The sequence below is a fragment of the Canis aureus genome, chromosome 13 (genome assembly GCF_053574225.1).
Source record: "Canis aureus isolate CA01 chromosome 13, VMU_Caureus_v.1.0, whole genome shotgun sequence".
Classification (NCBI taxonomy): domain Eukaryota; kingdom Metazoa; phylum Chordata; class Mammalia; order Carnivora; family Canidae; genus Canis; species Canis aureus.
Window position 1 is genome coordinate 9265527 of NC_135623.1, and position 15498 is coordinate 9281024.

Consider the following 15498-nt stretch of genomic DNA (forward strand, 5'->3'; position numbering starts at 1 on the left):
GAAGAATGATAAGGGGATCCCTGGGTGGCTCAGCGGTTGAGCATCTGCCTTTGGCCCAGGGTGTGATCCTGGGGTCCCAGGATCAAGTCCCCGCATTGGGCTCCCTGCATGGAGTCTGCTTCTCCCTCTGCCTGTGTCTCTGCCTCTCTCTGTGTGTCTCTCATGAATACATAAGTAAAATCTTTTAAAAAAGAGAAGAATGGCAAGCTTGTGTCTCTCAAAGAGTGATAAGGTTTTCTGTAAGCTGTGACCAAAACTCTCCCTAACTTCCAAGGACACTGGTCCTTTCCCTGGCCAAACCACCAAATGCAAGCCTCTAACTTTCTGTCCTCTTCCTTTCCTCCTGCCCCATCTCTCCACCTGTTCCTGATCCTGAAGTACAAAGCCTGGGACAGGACAGAATTTTGGGTAGGAGGCAAGATAGTGGCAAAGTGAGGGGAGAAGCTGAGCGAAATGAACTTGAATTTGGTTGGGGAGGGACCACTACTAAGATTTGGATACAGGAAAGCACATGGGTAACTGCAAAAGATTGGAGGCAATATCAATGTCCTTCATTAGTGGGATGTGGCTTTAACATTATGCTGTTATACATAATAGATGCAGGTATTTAAAAAGAAGGGAAATTTTTATGCACTTATTAGGAAAGACATTCATGATATCTTGACATATTGAAGAAAAGTAAATCGTGCACAGGTGCCTGCGTGTGTGTGCGTGTGTGTGCTTGTGTTTGTAGAAACCACTCAAGAGAGACACAGAGGGGACATTTTTAAGAGATGGGAGTCTGAATGCCATTTACTATTTTTGGTTTCTCGTAAAGATGTATTTATTTATCCATGAGAGACACAGACTGAGAGAGAGAGGCAGAGACACAGGCAGAGGGAGGAGCAGGCTTCTTGCAGGAACCCCGATGCGGGACTTGATCCTGGATTCTGGGATCATGACCTCAACCAAAGGGTGGTGCCCAACCGCTGAGCCATCCAGGTGTCCTTATTTTTGTTTTGTTTTGTTTTTTTACAAACAACAATAGACATCAAAGCAAATAAGTGTCAACCTTTTCAAGTTCCTTTCCATTAATGGAAAGGAAACTCCTCCTGGACTAATCTGGAGGGTGATGGTGTAGTTGAAGTGTTGGCTCCAGACCTGGGAATCAGCTGACACCTGCACAGTCGTCAGTGGCCCTGCCCACCGCTCAGCCCTCTCACCCCACCCCCATTCACAGCTCGGGTGGCTCCCACTAGCGTGATGATTGCCTTGAACACCTCTGCCAAAATCCTCGAGCACATCCTGCAGTGAGAGCTCGCAGAACAGAAGGTGTGAGCTGGAAGGAATCGTGCCCATTACTTGCCAGAGCAAACACTCATGAGGAGCCTGTCTCACAGGGGACCTTGGCTGGCCACCAAGGACACAGCCCTGCCCTCATGGCCCTCGCAGTCTACTAGGGGAGCTGAGAAGTCCACAGTCATGCCAATGCCACATGATGCATTCTGATTGGGGGGGGGAGGTGCTGGAGCATGTGGCAGAGGGGAGGAGGGCAGGGGCAGACAACCCAGGGATGGCTTCTGGAAAAGGATGATGCCTCCACTTGACCCAAAGAACAGTAAGTGTGAGCTAGCCGAACTGGGAGCTTGATGGCTTCGTGGAAACTGCGCGGCTGCCAGGAGGCAGCGTGGCTGCAAGGCCGGGCGCTTGGGGCCGGAGGGAGGGAAAGCGAGAGGCAGTGTCCTCCAGCAGGAACGATCACAAAGGTCGTTCTAGATCAGCTGATGCAGGAACTTGGTCTGTACCCCAAGTCCATGCGGAGCCCTTGAAGAATTTCAAGCAGGAGACAAACATGACCTAGTCCCTTGGGAGAGACCACGTGGGTTAACTTTTGGAGGGTGTGGGAGGCAGAACAATGTTCCCTCCAGGTATCTGCGTCCCAATCCCAGGGACCTGCGACTACGTGACATGAACCGGCAGGAAGGGCATCGCAGGTGCGATTAAAGTGAGGATCCAGGGGAGGAGCTGGTCCTGGATGAACCTGTTGGGCTCAACCACAAGCATCCGTGAAAATGGACAAGGGAGGAAGAAGAGGGAGGCAGAGGGGACTTTGTGCTGGAAGAAATGGTCAGAAGGATCTATCGTGGGCAGCCCAGGTGGCTTAGCGGCTTAGGGCCGCCTCCAGCCCAGGACGTGATCCTGGGGACCCGGGATCAAGTCCCACGTCGGGCTCCCTGCATGGAGCCTGCTTCTCCCTCTCTCTCTCTCTCTCTCTCTGTCTCGCAAGAATAAATAAATAAAATCTTAAAAAAAAAAAAAAGATAAAGAAAGAAAGAAAGATCTATTGTTGCTGGCTTCGGAGATGAAGGGGCCACAAGCCAGGGGATGCGAAAGCCTTTAGCAGGTAGAAAGAGGAAGGAAATAGACCTCCCTAGAGTCTCCAGAAAGGAAGGCTGACCTGCTCACATGGTGATTTTATCCCAGGGTTGGACTTCTGACCTACAGGACTCTGAGCTACCACATTTGTATCCCTTTAAGCCACTAAGGGTGTGGTCGTTTGGTACAGGAGCCACAGGAAACGAACACCTGGCCTAGACTGCCCTGAACTGACTTAGTAGCGGTAAGGATGTTATTGAGGGGCCTGGGGTTGGGCGTCTGCCTTTGGCTCAGGTCATGATCCTGGGGTCTTGGGATGGAGTCCTGCATCGGGCCCCCTGCTTAGCAGGGAACCTGCTTCCTCCTCCCCCTTGGCCTGCTGCTCCTCCTGCTTGTGCTCTCTCTCTCTCTCTCTCTCTCTCTGTCTGTCTCTATGTCACATGAATAAAGTCTTTAAAAAATATATAAGGATGTTAACGACTCTGCCAGTGTAGACTCAGAAGTGAGGGGCACGGAGGAGAAAGCATAAGCCACCCCCGAGGCCGCCCGTGCCGTGGGCACAGCCTGGGTGTGAGGATGGATGTTACAGGTGCTGCCGGGAGAGCTAAGAAGGAAACAAAGAACGCAGTGTCAGAAACTCGGTCCAGAGGATCCCTGGATGGCTCAGCGGTTTAGCGCCTGCCTTTGGCCCAGGGCGCCATCCTGGAGTCCCTGGATCGAGTCCCATGTCGGGCTCCTGGCGTGGAGCCTGCTTCTCCCTCTGCCTGTGTCTCTGCCTCTCTCTCTCTTTCTCTCTCTCTCTGTCTATCATGAACAAATAAATAAATAAATCTTAAAAAACAACAACAACAACAACTCGGTCCACAGTCTCAAGAGGCCTCGAATCGCATGTCCTGCAGGCGTGTGGAAAGCAGAACTTATAATGAACTACGGTATGTCACCGAGATTTCCAAGCAAAGCGTTGAAGGATGTGGCCTGGCTCCTTCCTGCCACTTGCCTTAAAGACAGGGGACACAGATCCACTGAGAAGAAACAGTCAAACCAACTCGAACCAGGGCTTGATGATGCGGAGCAATTCTCAGCCGACCTGGATTGCAACTGATATCAAAACAAAAAGATTCAGTATCAGGAAAAGTGTGCTTTTTGGGGATCCCTGAGTGGCTCAGGGGTTGGGCACCTGCCTTCGGCCCAGGGTGTGATCCTGGAGACCGGGGATCCAGTCCCACCTCCGGCTCCCTGCAGGGAGCCTGCTTCTCCCTCTGCCTGTGTCTCTGCCTCTCTCTCTTTGTCTCTCATGAATAAATAAATAATATCTTTTTTAAAATAATAAAAATAAAATAAAATCTTTTAAAAAGAAGAAAAGGAAAAGTGTACTTTTAGAGAAAAAGCTGAGGGTGTGACCAGACAACCTTTTGTGAACATCTCAGAAAGATCCAAAAGTCCAAGTATTTGGTCACCATGTAAAAGGCCTTTTTTTTAAAGATTTTATTTATTTATTCATGAGAGACACACAGAGAGAGGCAGAGACACAGGCAGAGGGAGAACAGGCTCCATACAGGGAGCCCGATGCGGGACTCGATCCCAGGACCCCGGATCACACCCTGAGCCCAAGGCGGTCGGATGCTCAACCGCTGAGCCACCCTGGTGCCTCGTAAAAGGCCTTTTGAAGAGACTTAGTGTGTGACTCATAGATCACATCGGCTGTCTCGACAGAAGCCAAAAATAGAAACTGAATTATCCAGGGAGCATCTATGAATGAGCCTCTAGCCTAAGGGAGCAAAAATCTGAGACCTACACGAGAGCCCCACAAGGTTCTTGAGACTTTCACACCAGGAGACACAGTGGAACCCAGATGGAGAGGGACAAAGTCTGAAATGAAAGAAGGCTGCGGGGCTCCCAAAATTCTGCAGGCAGGAAAGAGGCTGATAAAATGGCCCTACTGAAAGCAGGTGTTGTCTTTCACGAGAAAGAAAAGAATGACTCACAGGGCTGAGCCTTGAGCCAGAGTATTATCCTTACGCCTTGATGCTTAATGGAATTTGTAATTTCATTTTGAAATTACATGGGACCCACGACTCCTTTATTTCTTCCATTTTTTTCCCTCTTTTTCCACAGGAATGTCTGTAACTGTGACCATATGTCAATCCCGACCTTCTACTCTGGGAGCAAAGAACTTGTTTTCTGGTTCCATGGGTCCACAGAGGGAAAGCAGCTCCACCCCAACATAGATTACACCGAGTCTCATCTGATACCTAATAGAGATGATAGGGATGATGAGACACAGGAATGTGAGCTGATGAGACTGAGATTTTGGACTTTGAGTTGATACTTTAATGGGCTGAGACTTAAATAATAATAATAATAATAATAATAATGGGCTGAGACTTGAGGCACTTTGGAGAACTATCCGAATGAGGTAAGTATATTTTGCATGTAGGGAGACATAAATATAAATATTTGGAGGTCAAAGAGAAGACTGTGGCAGGCACAATAGGAGCCCCCCAAAGACGTCCACACTGTAGCCCCCAAAACCTGTGAATTTATTTGTTAGATTACAAGGCAAGAGGGTCTTGGTAGATATAATTAAGTTAAGGATCTTGCAATGGAGAGATTATCCTGGATTATCTGAGTGGATCCAATGAAAACATAAGGGTCCTTCAAAGTGGAAGAAGAAAACAGAAGAGAGCAGTAGAGGGACATCTGACCAAGGAAGAATGGTCAGAGAGGTATAAGTCTTCTTTCTGCCTTCGAAGATGAAAGAAGGGAGTCATAAATCAAGGAATGAGGGAAGCTTCTAAAAGGCAAAGATGTGGGATCTCTGGGTGGCTTGGTGGTTTAGGATCTGCCTTCCACCCAGGGCGTGATCCTGGAGACCCAGGATCGAGTCCCACGTCCGGCTCCCTGCATGGAGCCTGCTTCTCCCTCTGTCTGTGTCTCTGCCTCTGTGTGTGTGTCTCATGAATGTATAAATAAAATCTTTTATAAATAAATAAATAAATAAATAAATAAATAAATAAATAAATAAATAATAAAGATGTTAGGAAATGGGCCCTCCCCTAGAGCCTCCAGAAGGGAACACAAGAAGCAAAGGGTAAAACTGAAGCCAAGAGTCAAATTCAGAGGCGGTTGTAATAATCCAAGCAAAAGAGGATGGTGTCGGGGATGAGGCGTTTGGGGGGGGGGGGGGGGGATGGGGTGGAGGATGGGGACACCTGGTGGAAGGATTAGATAAACATATTTGAGTACCGGGACTGGAGCGTGGTGATAAAACCAGGGGAGGAACCGGGGCAGAGTCAAGGCCGACACCCATATTTTTGGCGGGAGCAACCGGGCAGAGGCCTACACCGCTGGCTGTGGGCTTGGGAGCCAGCAGATAATTTCATTTTGAACATACCGCCAGCCGGTGGAACATCCGAGAGGCAGCTGCGCAGGCCGGGCTGCGGAAAACAAGGTGGGAAGCGCACAGGTGATAGCTGAAGCCAGAGGAGGGGGCAGGTGTCCCAGGAAGCACATGGGGAGGAAGAAGGTGAGCAAGGGCGTGCAGCACAAGGAAACCCCCACGGGCTGCAGAAGGAACAGCCAGAGAGGTGGGAGGAAAACCCGAGCACATAGCTCGTGGAAGCCAGGGCCACAGTCCGGCAACGCGGCAGGGCACCGGGAAAGCCCAGTGGTTGGCACCTGCGGCCCCAGCAGAGTGGCCAGATCCGAGGGAGCAGACCTGCTTGGGGCCGCAGCTCAGCCTAGAATGGGCAGCAGGTTCCCTTCTGGGGAGGGACTCGCAGGGAAGGGGCATCAGGTCACCTACCCTGTGCTCTGAACACCAGCCCTGGTCCCCGCCTTTGCTTACAAAGTTCCCTCTGCCTAAAGTAAAGGTCCAAAGCTTGCTTGGCACCGTCCTGGGCATCAAGAGGCATCGGTGTTCTCCCAAATGGGGAAACTGAGGCTCCGGGGACTGAAGTGCCTTGCGCAGGGTCACACAACTAGCATGCAGTCCATACAGGAGCCGAGTCTAGCTGAATGCAGACTCTAAGCTCTACTTGCCCCAAAGCCACGATCTCTCTCTCCCTCGTTGAGTTCCCACTGTGTTTTACCTTCTCTCCCCGTTTCATCTCCGCAAGGATGTTTCTCCTGGAGAAAATACTCAAGTACTCCACTTGGCCCCGTTGCCGGCCGTGTTGCTGCAGCAGAGACCCGCTAGGTGGCGCCAAAGTACCAGACGGCCTGACAGCCAGCGGGGTGGGGGTGGGGGGGTGATGGGGGGGGCAACCCAGGGGCCCGGCCTTCTCTTCTCCCCTCCATGCCCAGTCCCCCACCCCATCAGAGCCGGGGAGAGAAAAGCAGGAGATTCGAAGGTTAGAGATTAGAGTGTACACTGGAGTGGCCTGGGCCTCAAGTCAAATAGAAGATTTTAAGAATTCTCTAAGAAGAGCTGGGACCTGCAAAAAAAAAAAGCTTGTGGCAAGGGCTGGGTGTCAGCCCCACTCCCCTGTCTGTCATCCGGTTTTTTTTTTTTTTTAAAGGTTTATTTATTTATTATTTATTTATTTATTTATTTATTTATTTATTTATTTATTTATTCATAGAGACGGGGGTGGGGTGGGGATAGGGACACAAGCAAAGCAGGCTACATGCAGGGAGCCCTGATGTGGGACTTGATCCCAGGACCCCAGGATTCTGCCCTGTGCTGCAAGTGGCACTAACTGCTGAGCCACCTGGGCTGCCCCTCTGTCATCTGTGTTTGCACAGAGCCCAACCTGCACAGCCCTATGCTGTGATCTTCCCAGGAAAAGGCAGGAAATGCCCATTATTGGTACCTACCATGAAACGGTGGAAATACAGCTGGGTGCCCTTGGCGAAAACCACTTACTCCTCTAAGCCTCCGTCTTCACATAAAATGGGGATTAATCACAGGACCTACTTCACTGAATGGTTGTGAGGCCTTAACCACAAAGTGCACAGAACGAACTAGTACTATGTATGTCATAGAGCAGGTGCTCAAAAAGTATGATTAGAAATATACAATAATTATAATAATACAAATATGTAAATGATAAATTGTATTATTAATAATTAGTAGTTCCTGTGGGCACCTGGCTGGCTCAGTCCGTGAAGCATGCAACTCTTGATCTCAGGGTTGTAAGTTCCAGCCCCAAACTGGTGTAGAGTTTACTCTTAAAAAAATAAAATAAAATCTTTGCAGTAATTAGCAGTTCCTAGCTACCTTTTTTTATAATTATGTCAATTATTTAATTATTTCCTCACCCTATAGGCATGATACATAGTAGGTCCTCGGGAAATATTAGTAGGAGGGAACATTAAAAAAATAAATTTCATACACCCCCCTCCCCTTGTCAGCCCTTGCCCAATAAACTTAGGAGAGTCCCCCTTCACCACGCTGAAAAAAATAAAAAATAAAAATAAAAATAAATTTCAGTCACATTCTCTGGGCTGTTCCAACTTGTAGAGTCTGGAAAGACTTTTTAGAGGTGGAATCTTTAAGGACCACCTAAAGATAATCACACCCTCTTTGGTATACAGAGCAGTGCCTGAGGACAGGAAATGCTCAGTAAATGCTTTAAAGATTTTATTTTTATTTATTCATGAGAGACTCAGGGAAAGAAGCAGAGACACTGGCAGAGGGAGAAGCAGGCTCCCTGGGGGGAACCCCATGCGGGACTCGATCCCAGAACCCCTGGGTCATAACCTGAGCCAAAGGCAGACACGCAACCACTGAGCCACCCAGGTGCTCCTGAGTAAATGCTTTAGAAAGAAGAGAGGGAATGAGGAAGGAAAGAAAGAAGGAAATGAGGGAGGAAGAGAGAAAACAAGTAGAGGAAGGAGAGAAATGAAAGAAAAGCTCAAGGAGGTTTTGAGTTAAGAATCTCTGAGAAAGGGATCCCTGGGTGGCGCAGTGGTTTGGCGCCTGCCTTTGGCCCAGGGCACGATCCTGGAGACCTGGGATCGAATCCCACGTCGGGCTCCCGGTGCATGGAGCCTGCTTCTCCCTCTGCCTGTGTCTCTGCCTCTCTCTCTCTCTGTGTGTGACTATCATAAATAAATAAATAAATAAATAAATAAATAATTCAAAAAAAAAAAAAAGAATCTCTGAGAAGGGGCTACAAACAGGATCCCTAGCAAAAATGCTTAGTAGAGTTGATATCAATATATGCTTGGTCCCAGGGCACCTGGGTGGCTCAGTCGGTTAAGCATCTGCCTTTGGCTCAGGTCAAGATCTCAGGGTCCTGGGATCAAGCCCCGCATCAGCTCCCTGCTCAGCAGGCACTCCGCTTCTCCCTCTCCCTCTGCTCATGCTCTCCCTCTCAAATAAATAAATAAAGTACAAAATAAAGAAAACTATACACCAATTGCCTCATGACTACAGATACAAAATCCCTAACAAAATATTTGCAAATAAAATTCACCAATATATTAAGAAATTATACATGATGATTGAGTGGGATTTATACCGGAGATACAAGGGTGGGTCGATATTTAAAAATCAAACCAAAAAAAATCAATGTAATCCACCATATTAACAGACTGAAGAAGAAAAATCACATGGTTATATCAATTGATGCAAAAGAAGCACTGGACAAAACTCAACGCCCATTCATGATTTAAAAAACAACAACAAAACAAAAAAACCTCTCTGCAAACTAGGAATAGAGAACTTCCTCAACTTGATAAAAACTATCTACAAAACCAAGTACAGCTAACATTATACTTAGTAATGAAAAACTAAATGCTTTCTTCCTTTATCCTTCAGGGTTTAACCAGAAGGAAAGAATCAGGGGCACCTGGGTGGCTCAGTTAGTTAAGCCTCTGCCTTTGGTTCAGGTCATGACCCCAGGGTCCTGGGATCAAGTCCCTCATCAGACTCCCTACTCAGTGGGGAGTCTGCTTCTCCCTCTGCCTGCTGCTCCCCCTGCTTGTGCTCTCTCTCTCTCCTTGTCAAATAAATAAAATCTTAAAAAAATAAAAGAGAAAAAGAATCAGTAGGAGATATATATTAAGAGATTTATTGCAAGGAACTGGTTTACACAATCATGGGGGCTGGGAAGGCAAGTCCCAAATCCACAAGGCAGGTCACCAGGAAAAGCAGGCTGGAATTCTCAGGAAGGAGCTGAAGCTGCTATGCACAGGCAAAATTTCTTCTTCAGGGAACCCTCAGTTCTACTTTTCAAATGATTACAGCCGGCCTATCCAGAGTACCTAGGATAAGCTCCTTCACTTAAAACCAACTTAATGGGAAAAAAAAAACAAAAACAAAAAAACAATGGGGCACCTGGGGGTTCAGTCTGTTAAGCATCCAGCTCTTGATTTCGGTGCAGGTCGTGATCTCAGGGTGGTGAGATCCAGTCCCACGTCGGCTTCACCCTCAGTGTGGAGTCTGCTTGGGATTCTTTCCCTCTCCCTCTCCCTCTCCCTCTGCCCCTCCCACCCACCCCACTCTCTCTTAAAAAAAAAAAAACTTATAATGGGCTTTAATCACATCTATAAAATATTTTCACAGGGGCGCCTGGCTGGCTCAGTCAGTCAAGCCCATGACTCTTGATCTTGGAGTTCTAAGTTCTAGACCCATGTTGGGCATGGATATTACTTACAGATAAAATCTTTTCAAAAAGTTCTTTCACAGCAACATTTAGTTTAGTGTTTCAATTAACAGAGAACTATAGCCCAACCAAGTTGACACAAAACTGACCATCATGCCTCCTAAGATGAGGAACAAAGAGAGTTATGTCCCCTTCCACCACTCCTACCGGACACAGTGCTGCAAGGTCCAGCCAGTGCAATAAAAACTAAGAAATATAAATGCAAGACATATGCCTAGGAAAGGAAAAAATAGAACTGTCTCTATTTGCAGATGGTTGTTTGTATAGAAAAAAATGTTGACATCTACCCCAAAACAAAACCTGCTAGAAATGAATTCAACAAGCTATCAGGATACAAATGTACAAAAATCAATTGTATTTATATCTACTAGCAGCAAACACATGGATGAGAGATTTAAAACACAATACCATTCACAGTTATTTAGAAATTACATATTTAGAATATATAACTGACCAAACTGTACAAAACTACTACCCAAATCCATAGTACATATTTGCTGGAAATCATGATGTGCTGGGATGGTGCTGCCGACTTCCTGATTTTGTCATGGCTCTATAGTTATGTAAAAGGCTGTGATTGGGATAAATTGGGTACAGGAAACATGGGACCTTTTTGTACTATTTTTGAGGTTCCCTATGAATTTATAATTATTTCAAAATAAAAAAGATTTTAAAATCTTTTTTAAAAACTCATAATTTTTTTGGATCAGGGATTAAGGCTTAGATGGGCAATTCTTCTGTTCCTTATAGTGTTTGTTCAGCCCCTCAGTGGTAGTTAGCAGGTGATCAATCTGGTCTGGAAGGTTAAAAATGCCTGGTGGTTTGGTGTGGACAGCTTGGAAGGCCGGGCTCAGCTGGGCCTCTCTCTCCATGGAGTCTCCCCAGCAAGATGGTTAGACTTCTTATATGGCGGCTCAGGGATTGATTGATTTTAATATTTCAGAGATGAAGTACTTCTAAGTGAGACCAAAGCCCCAGAGGTGGCTTTGAGGACATGGCCAAAGTGGAGTTGAGATCATTACTAGAAATGAGGTAGTTAGGGGCGCCTGGGTAGCTCAGTCCGGTGAGTGTCTGACTGACTCCTGGTTTTGTTTCAGGTTATGATCTCAGGGTTATGAGATCTCAGAACCCTGAGATCCACTGGATGTGGAGCCTGCATGGGATTCTTTCTCTCTCCCTTTCCCTCTACCACTCTCTCCGTCTCTAGAAGGAGAAGGAGAAGAAGAAGAAGGAGAAGGAGAAGAAGAAGAAGGAGGAGGAGGAGGAGGAGGGTGAGGAGGAGGAGGAGGAGGAGGAGGGAGACTGAGAAGAGGAGAAGGAGGAAGAAGAAGAAATGAGGTGGTTAGGGCACTGGAATCCGAGGTGCTAAGGAGTCATTCAAGAAGATGATGAAGAACCCCAGGTGCCAGGACTCCGAGAGAAGGGCAAGATGTGACCCAGGGGCCCAAATCATTGGTGAGTAAGGAAAAGTGACCCAGGGCAAAGAGGAGAGGTGATAGGCCCCGTGGGCACATGAGGGAGCAGGGGCTTCTACAACACTTAAGAAACACTTAAACAAATCATGTGGACACTGAGCCCACATCCTGACCGTGAGGGATGGGAGGCCTCCATCTGCGACGTGGCCGGGAAGCAGCTTGTCAGGGAGGATCACGTGGAGGTCCAGGCTTGGAGGTGGTCGACACGGTCTGAGAAACTGAGAACAGTCAGAAAGTTTGGTGATCATTGAACCAGTGTTCCAGAAGTCCCAGTGGAAAGGTTGGGATAGGAGATTGGCTGAGAACTTGATGCAGGTTTGGGGGAGGGGAAACAGCAGCAAGGAGGAAAATACTTTGTAAAATGGCTGGGAACCCCCCCGCACTCCCCTTGCTGGACAAGGTAACTTTTAGGTCTTTGTTGTTCTGATGTCTATGGTCCCAGACATTCTCCAGTATACACACTCAGTCTCAGTGTACACACTTACACTGACTTGTCTGAAATTGCTAACTGAGCTTGACCCCATAGGTCTTGTGCTTTGGTTATGTCATGGGGTGCATGAACCTTTCCTGTCAGGAGCTTTGAAAGATGATGAATGAGAGAGGAGGAATCGGAGGGTTCCATGAGGGGAATGCCACCAAACTAATGACCTGAGTAATCAAATGGCAATAAATATATTCCTATCAATAATTACTACGAATGTAAACGGACTAAACACTCCAATTAAAAGACATAGGGTGACAGAGTGGATTAAAAAACAAGACTCATTCAATCAACAACAGCAACAACACTAACCAGGTGTGTTTGGTCAGGTGTAAGAGGATTTAGGCATTTACTCCAAACTAAGTTCTGAGACCCTGCCCCTGAGAGAGAAGGGACGTGGTTAGGGAAGGTCCTGAGGAAAACCTCGGCCTGTGGATCCAGCTGGGGCTTGATTCGCTGATCAGTCACTTGCTCACCCAAAAATCTATAGTTTGGGAGCACAGATGATGAGTCACACTCAGTCTCTGCTCAAACATAAAGTATCTCTATGATGAAAACTTAAAAATTTGGGGCGCCTGAGTGGCTCATCTGGTTAAGCATCTGAGCCTTCAGCTCAGGTCATGATACCAGGTCCTGCTCAGCGGGTAGCCTGCTTCTCCCTCTCCCTCCACTGCTCCCCTGGCTGGTATGTCTCTCTCTGCCAATAAATAAATAAAATATTTTTTAAAAAACAACTTAAAAAATTAAAAAAAAAAAAACTTAAAATTTTATTGAAAAACGGAAACGAAATTCTGAGTTCATTCAGATGAAAAGGAAATAGAAGGGGGACACCTGCATGGCTAAGTGGTCGAGCGGCTGCCTTTGGGTCAGGGCATGAACCCCAGGGTTCTAGGATCGAGTCCCACATCAGGTTTCCTGTAGGGGGCCTGCTTCCCCCTCTGCCTAAGTCTCTGCCTCTCTCTGTGTGTCTCAGGAATAAATAAAGAAAATCTTTTTTAAAAAGGGGTTTGGGAATAGAAGGGACATTTCTCCTCCTCCTATTTCTTGCTGGAGCCCATAGTGAGGATGCATCCAGGCTGTGTTCACTCTTCAGGAGAGATGAGGCTGATTGCGGGTGGCGGGAAGTGTCAAGGCTCCCTTCTGGTCCACGACCTGGGATTCTTGGGCCACCATTTTCAGGCTTGTTCTTGCCAAGTGAATTACTGCATTAAGTGGAAAGACAAAAGGAAACATTTGAGCTTCTTTCCCCTTCCCCCACTCCACATCATTGAGATGATCTTAAGCTTTTCTTCTAACTTCATTTTTATTATTTTTTAAAGATTTTATTTTTTCAAGTAATCTCTTCACCCAACGTGGGGCTCGAACCCACAACCTTGAGATCAAGAGTCACATACTCCACCAATCGAGGCAGTCAGGCGCCCCTAGATTTTCTTAACTTTGGATCATCTTTACTTTCTTGCTGTGAAATCAACTCGGTCATGATGCACCTTTCGAAAAATTGCTATATTCAACCTGCTAATACTTTCAATAGGATTTTTCCGTCTGTGTTCATAAGACAAATTGGCTCTAATATCCTTTCTTGTACCACCCATCACTGGTTTGAAAACCAAAGTTATATTAGCCCGTAAAATGAGTTTGCGTGTTCTTTGTTTTTCTACTCTTGAAAAGCTTGGAGATTCAAATTAGATATTCCATTAAATGTTTGCTAGAGTCTGCTTATTGATTTGTAAGACCTCTTTGTGTGTTATCCAGATTAATTCTTTGGTAATGTGTAGTATAAATATTTTCTTCCTGTCTCTTAATTTTCTCCATACATTTTTATTATAAAGACATTTAAGGGTTATGAAGTCAAACTTAAGCATCCTTTCATGGTTTTGAGTATTGCTCAGGAAAGTTTTCCCTACCACAAAGTTATTTTTATTGATTTTACTACAAAATTATTTTTAAAAGAAACAGTTTCCTTTAGGTCTTAATAGTTTGTTATTATTATATTTAGGTCCCAAAAAATAATTCATCCAGGGATATATTTTTGTACACTTATATAGAAATTTAATGAGTTTTTTTCTGAATATGTATCCAACTTTCTCAGCATGTATTGACCAGGCTGCTCTTTCCTCAATGACATTTGTTTTTATTTTTATTTTTTTAATGTAGACTCCATACCCAGCACGGAGCCCAAAATGGAACTTGAACTCACAACCCTGAGATCAAGACCTGTCACTGAAATCAAGAGTCAGAAGCTTAACCAGCTGAGCTAACCAGGTGCCCCTCCTTGAGGACTTTAAATTTAACCTTTATCATAAACTAAACATGTAGACCTTTCTCATAAATTAGACATAATAATTGTGTGTGTGTACAAGTGTGCGTCTTGTCTTTCTCTTTTTAAAAAAAATCTATTCTTGGGCTGATAAAACATTATTTGAATAACTCCCTTATAATATGCTTTTTTTTTTAATATGCTTTGATCTGTGATGGGGAAAGACCTTTCTCATTTGCTTTTTCAAATTTTCTTGACTATCGTCATGTCATTTCTCTCCTAGAATATCTTTAGAATCAGGGTGTCAACCTTCATGAAATCTGCATTCCGATTCTGGCTGGGGTTGCATGGAATTTATAGATTAACTTTTTTAAGATTTTATTTTTAAGTAATCTCTACACCCAACATAGGGCTTGAACTCACAACCCTGAGATCGAGAGTCGCATGCCCCACAGACTGAGCCCACCAGGCGCCCCTGGATTAATTTGCCATATTTGCAACAATGAATCTTCCTATCCAGGAATGTGGATAGACTCCCCATTTATTGGGTCTCCTTGTCCCTTAGGAGCTGTATGTGACTGGCCCAAACCTGTAGTCCATGATTTGTGGGTCCGAAGCCTTCCTTATGATTTCTCCCGATCAGCTCCAGCTTTGAGTTTTGGTTCCCACTGACTTGGTTCAGGTTATAAGCCCAGGTGTGGTAGGTCATATTTTCTGAAGATGACTGCACCCATGAATGCCCCACCACACCCCTCACGATCACTCCATGCTCCTCCTGAAATGTTGTCCCATTGATACTAAGTTCATCAGGAGTTGGGATCTTTGTTCTCTCCCCTTGAAACTGGGCAAGGCTTTGGAATTGCCTGGACCAAATGTGGTGACATTGATGCTGTGTGACTTAAGTCCTCAGAGGCAAGTCAGCTTTGTTCTGGGTGTTTTCTCTCTCTCTCTGTGAGCTGCCACCTTTGAAGGTCAGCCACCTTGAAGTGCTGGAGAGACCCTATGGAAGGCCCACAAATAAAGGACAGAGCTTCCCAAGGAATTCCAGCTGTTCCAGCCCCAGCTATTGGGGGGTTCCTGGCACAGACACCAGACACGTGAATGAAGAAGCCTTCTAGATGAGCCAAGCCCATCTGACTGCAACCTCGTAACAGACTCCGAGTCAGAACCAAGCACCGGACCCACTCCTGAATTCCTGATCCAAGAAATTGCTGCTTTGAGCCACTAAGTGTTTAGGTGCTTTTCCTACGCACGATAGACAGTGAATACACCAACGTGTGCTATCCAGATGGGAGGCGCATCCCCTTTCCATGATTT

General features: G+C 46.1%; 1 long non-coding RNA gene across 1 annotated transcript; it reads left to right on the top strand.

Moving 5' to 3' along the window:
- Window positions 1-5693: 5693 nt before the first annotated feature.
- On the top strand, window positions 5694-14283 carry LOC144281801 (uncharacterized). Its single transcript, XR_013350199.1, has 3 exons — window positions 5694-5881; window positions 11066-11423; window positions 14079-14283. It is a non-coding gene; the product is annotated as an uncharacterized LOC144281801 (long non-coding RNA).
- Window positions 14284-15498: the final 1215 nt, after the last annotated feature.